Source organism: Galeopterus variegatus, unplaced genomic scaffold, assembly GCF_000696425.1.
Source record: "Galeopterus variegatus unplaced genomic scaffold, G_variegatus-3.0.2 Scaffold4054, whole genome shotgun sequence".
NCBI classification, from domain to species: domain Eukaryota; kingdom Metazoa; phylum Chordata; class Mammalia; order Dermoptera; family Cynocephalidae; genus Galeopterus; species Galeopterus variegatus.
Genome location: NW_007730165.1, coordinates 157811 through 164013, shown reverse-complemented (window position 1 = coordinate 164013; position 6203 = coordinate 157811). Strand labels below are relative to the sequence as shown.

The 6203-nt window shown below is 42.0% G+C and overlaps 1 pseudogene; it reads left to right on the top strand.

Moving 5' to 3' along the window:
- The first annotated feature begins 2490 nt into the window (after positions 1-2490).
- LOC103602216 lies at positions 2491-4728 on the top strand (annotated as a pseudogene).
- Positions 4729-6203: the final 1475 nt, after the last annotated feature.

Below are 6203 nucleotides of genomic sequence, written 5' to 3'. Positions count from 1 at the left end.
TTCATACATTGAAACATTCCGAAATATTGATTATTAGCAACTCTCATGACAAGAGAATAGCAGATGGAGATTGAATCTATGTTTAGAGACTGATGTGAATAACCTAGAAAACGTCTTCTACATTTGGTCTTTGATAATAGTCATGTGGATATTTTAGATCAAGAAACTTACTTTTAAAATTTTATGTGAAAATTTTCTTCATAGATATAAATAGCAATTTGGTCTTCATACACTCATTCATTTATTTACTTATCCAACAAATATTTAAGTCCTTATAAGTAGTAGGCACTGTGCTAACTACTGAGATGAAAAGATGAATACTACATGGATCCTAACCTCAAGGAGTTAATTGTCTAGTGGAATAGACAGAGAAACAATTGATTATAGAACAACAGGTAAGTGCATTGCTAAAAAGGTGCATGGGGCACATGGAAACAAAGAGAAAAGTTATCTAGTGAGAGGATATGTATGTGAGTGTGTATTATGGAGACTTGTTGGGTAAGTCACAAATGATTTCTTGGAGAAGATGATGTCTGTGCTGAGTTTTAAAGGATGGGTAGGAGTAAGTCAGGGACATATGTAGGGCTGGGTGGGACTGGGTGTGCTTTCAGGCAAAAGGGGCAGCCTGGGCGAAGAGGCAAGATAAGAACATGGCCAATAAGTGAAACTATAGGAATTGCGGGGCTGCTGGAACTTACCATTTTGAGACATGAGACCATGAAGGTTGACTGTGAGCGATATTATGGATGCTTGGAATTCTGCTGGGTATGCTTTCAGGCAAAAGGGGCAGCCTGGGCGAAGAGGCAAGATAAGAACATGGCCAATAAGTGAAACTATAGGAATGGCGGGGCTGCTGGAACTTAACATTTTGAGACATGAGACCATGAAGGTTGACTGTGAGCGATATTATGGATGCTTGGAATTCTTGTACCTGACCCTGAGTGAAGTGAGAAACCACAAAGAATTTTAAATGTGGAATAACATGACTGGACCTAATATTTTACTGTGATATGAGAGCAAAAGACAGCTTGAAAAGGGACAAGACTAGAGTGAAGTCAGGACATTTTTATTTCCATACATATGGACAAATATTTGTGCCAGACGTTTAAGTAAAAAGTAGCCCAATTTTACATTATTTTCTTGCTTTCTTGAAAATAACATAACTGGAAAGCTATTTGTTCATGAAAATGTTCTACAGTCCATAAAATTCAATCTTTCTGCTTCCTGTCATGATATTTTTAGATCAGAAGCTTAAGACTGTTTTTGATAAATAGGCAAATGAGCAGAAAGGCACATTAGTTTAACTATAACATCCTTCTTTTAAAAAATTTAATTCATGTGGTGTTTTAGTTTAAGAAACATTTTGGCATAACCAAACCAAAGGTACCTTTATTTTTCAAAAATGGTATTAGTTTTCTTAGAATCAAAATGATCATACACTTAAAAGAATCTTGAATTAATATTTTGAGTAACTACTTTTGTTTTAATATTGAAAACTATAATTGGCTTTGTTTGTCAGATGGGCTAATCTTCGTTTTTTTATGACTTTAAAAATGTCAACTTAGGGCCGACCCCGTGGCGCACTCGGGAGAGTGTGGCGCTGGGAGCGCAGCAATGCTTCTGCCGCGGGTTCGGATCCTATATAGGAATGGCCGGTGCACTCACTGGCTGAGCGCGGTGTGGGCAACACCACACCAAGGGTTGCGATCCCCTTACCGGTCACGAAAAAGACAAAAAAAAAAAAAAAAAAGTCAACTTAACAACTGATAAACCCTGAAAAAAAAGGTAGAATAATGTAATGGTTGATTAATGCTTTCACAATTTTAATACTTGGATATGTTAATTTACCCACCACTGTATTTCAGAGACCGTCCTTGTGTTAGTTCTACTGAATCTCAGTTCCACTATTGAGGTATCTATCAATATTTTTATTAGTATCCAAGTTCATTTTTATGAAAAGACTTTATATATATGCTTATACATATATACACATTATATGATACATAACTATATAAAAATATAATTACATATAACTATATAAAAATATTAACTATATGTATAAAAATATATAAATATATAATATATAACTATATATAAAATTATACAAGTATATATATACTTATGTAAGAGTATATACTTATACAAAAGTACTAATAACATAAGATAAATATAAAAGCATATATATTATATACAGTTATATATGCTGTTTAAGAAAATTTCTTGTTGAATTTTTGACAATCACAAAGTTTGTGATACTTAAGCCTCAATTTTTCAGCAAGTGTCTTCTAAGAACAAACTTCTTTTATATTAACGGAAGACAATTGTCACACTCAGGACATTTAACCTCAATTCCTTTCTAAAATCTAATAATGACAGATGGTCTTAGTTTCCTATTTTGCTGCTGTAACAAATTACCACAACAAAGCCCACCTAGAGCAACTTCTTGGCTCCTTCTTGTTCAGCCTGCCTGTCTCCATTCCAGCCTCCACCATGTCCATCAGGGTGACCCAGAAGTCCTTCAATGTGTCCACCTCTGACCCTGAGGGCCTTCACCAGGCTCTCCTACATGAGTGCTCTGGGGACTCACAGCAGCTCTTCGAGTTTCTCCCTGGTGGGCAGCAGCAGCAGCTTCTGGGCTGTTTGGGGCCTGGCATGGTCCTGGGTGGGGACTACACTGGGGCTGGTGGTGTGGGAGAGTGTCACAGCCATTGCAGTGAACCAGAGCCTGCTGAGCCCTCTTAAACTAGAGGTGGACCCCAACATCCAGGTCTTGTACACCTAGGAGAAGGAGCAGACCAAGACCCTCAACAACAAGTTTGCCTCCTTCGTTGACAAGGTGTGTTCCTGGAACAGCAGAACAAGATGCTGGAGACCAAGTGGAGCCTCCTGCAGCAGAACATGGCTCAGAGCAACGTGGACAATAGAGACCTGAATCAACACCATACTCCTGGATCAGGAGATGCTGAAACTGGAGGTGGGGCTTGGCACCATGCAGGGCCTGATGGAGGAGTATGAGAATAAGTACGAGGGCGAGATCAACCAGCACACAGAGATGGAGAATGCATTTGACCTCATCAAGAAGTATGCGGATGAAGCTTACATGAGCAAAGTATAGCTGAGGTCGACCAGAAGGGCTGACTGATGAGAGCAACCTCCTCAGAAGAAGAGAAAGATCAACCAGCACACAGAGATGGAGAATGCATTTGACCTCATCAAGAAGTATGCGGATGAAGCTTACGTGAGCGAAGTATAGCTGAGGTCGACCAGAAGGGCTGACTGATGAGAGCAACCTCCTCAGAAGAAGAGATCCAGGAGCTGCAGTCCCAGATCTCAGACACATCTGTGGTCCTGGCTGTGGACAACGGTTGCTCCCCGAACATGGACAGCATTGATGCTAAAGGAAAGGGTCTGAGGAGGCATGATACCTGGCCTCAACCTACCTTGTCATCTTATCAGGTTCTTGACTCTGCCACAGGAAAGAATTCAAGGGCAGAAACACAGTAGAAAGTGAGAACAGGTTTCATGTAATGAATAAGGGATACAGATTTCACAGAGAGTGCGGCCTAGCTTCAGAGACCAAGCAGGACCCACACCAAGTTTAATATAAAAGTAAGAAATATTCATTTGTGGGCAAAGAGCAGGCTGGCCCCAGGGTGAACACCAGTCTGTTAAAAGCAAGTTTGATACAAAAAGAAAGAAATACACACCTCAGGTGAAGTGCGGGCTGCATTCAGGAGAGTGAGCAATGGCCCCACCTTCTGCCCTAATTCAACTTTTATAGTTTTGCTGTCTAATACATATTCATGATACCTAATAGATATAAATTCCACTTTACTGAGCATGCTCAGCTATTTGGGTTATATAACCCCTTTCTACTGAGCATGTCCACCACTGGATTTGCATAAGTCAGTCCTCTGAGGTCTCAATTTCCCTGTGTTGATGCCAAAAACATGTCAAACGAACAACAGTAACTCTCCTCTAGGGGAGGGCCTAGAAGAGGGGCCTGAGACCTCAGGGAGTAGCTTGAAACCCAGAGGTATGTCCTGAAACCTGAACCCATGGAAACTGAGTACCTCCTATCTCAGCATCATCAGGGAGGTCAAGGCCAAGTAGGAGGTCACCAGCCTCTGCTGGGCAGAGGCTGAGAGCATGCACCAGACCAAGTACGAGGAGCTGCAGACCTGGCTGGAAAGCATGGGGATGGCCTGTGTGGCTTGAAGACGATCTCTGAGATGAACTGGAATGTCAGCCAGCTGCAGGCTGAGATCGAGGGCCTCAAAGGCCAGAGGGCTTCCCTGAGGGCTGCCATTGCTAATGCTGAGCAGTGCGGGAGCTGGCCATTAGGAATGCCAACACCAAGCTAGCTGAGCTGGAGGCTGCCCTTCACCAGGTCAAGCAGGACATGGCATGGCAGCCGTGTGAGTATCAGGAGCTCATGAACATCAAGCTCGCCCTGGACATTGAGATCGCCACTTACAGCAAGCTGTTGGAAGGTGAGGAGAGCTGGCTGGAGCCACCGATGGCTACTAAGATGGACTGAGCTCGGCTTACAGGGGCTTCACAAGCCGAAGCCTCAGCTATGGCTTGAGTTCCTTCCAGTCCCATGTTGGCTCTGGCGTGAGCTGTGTCTCCTGCAGCTGCGCCAGCTCCTCCAAGGCTGTGGTGGTGAAGATGGAGACCCACGATTGGAGGCTGGTGTCCAGGACCTCTGATATCCTTCCCAGGTGAACAGCCACTGCAGCCCCTCCTGGCCTCCCGCCTCCTGTGACTGCTCCAGAGCCTTTTGGGGGAGCCAGCTATTCTGAGGAGCATGGGGAACAGGAGAACCACCTGAGGCTCAGCCCTAGCCCTAGCCCTTAGCCCACCCTTGTGAGGATTCTACTGCCTGGGGTACCCCCTCTTGCCCATGCCCCCAACTAAGAACCAATTCAATTGTCTTTTCCAGAATAAAGCCTCCCCTGACTCTGCCAACACAAAAGAAAACAACAAAAAACCACAAATTTGTTATTTCACAGTTCTAAAGGTCAGAAGTCTGAAATGGATCTCCCTGGACAAAATCAAGCTCTGTTGGCAGAGCTACGTTCCTTCTGAAGGCTCTGGGGAGAATCCATTCTGCTAGAATCCATTTCTCTAGCTGCTAGAGGCTGCCTGCACGCTTCCTCTCACGTCCTGAATCACATTGCCTTTTCTCCCTGTGCTTTACATCACCTTTTATTTCTGATTCTGACCCTCCTGCCTCCCTCTTATAAAGACCCTGACATTACATTGGTCTCATTCAGGTAACCCATGATAATCTCCCCATTTTAGTATCTTTAATTTAGTTACATCTGCACAATCCATCTTGCCATATAATGTATCATATTCACAAGGTTTGGGGGATTAGAGTGTGGACATCTTTGGGGGAGGCATTATTCTGTCTACAACACAGAGTAAAGAAAATGTGGCTATTTCTTCCATATTTCTTTTGAGTTTCATCATATGTTTCCTTGAATTTTGACCTGTAAAATTTAATATTTAGCATTTGTAATCGATATGAAAGAGTTTATTTTTAATTTTAAATGAATAATATGTTCAGTTCATTTAAAAGACAAAACTAAAAATTACATAAACTTGCATAGTGAAAAATATCCTTCCTATCCATCTTCCACCTGCCCAATTCCCACTTAATAACAGTAGTTTGTAGTCTATCCTTCCATAGTTTCTTTAAGCATAAACACACAAATATAAATGTATTTTATTCTTCATTATTTCTTACCTTGAAAAGTCTCTTTCTCTCTTTCCTTCTGAAATTTACTTTTCCACGTAATATTGCATATTTTTTAAGGCCACATAGTAGTCCACTGTGTGGATGCACCACAATTTATACAACCAGTTCCATATTGATAGATATTTATGTCATTTCTAATATTTTGTTATTACAAATAGTATTGCAATGACTGTATAATTTTTTGTTTTAGTCTGTTTTGTGTTGCTATAGCAGAAATACCTGAGACTGGGTAATTTATAAAGTAAAGAGGTTTATTTGGCTTACAATTCTGGGACAGCTGCATCTGGCACGGGCCTCAGGCTACTTCTACTTATGGCGGAAAAATGGCAGGCAGATGGTGGGTACAAGCAGATCACATGGCAAGAGAGGAAGCAAGAGAGAGAGAAGGTGCCAGGGTGTTTTTAAGCAACGAGTTCTCGTGGGAACTAATAGAGTG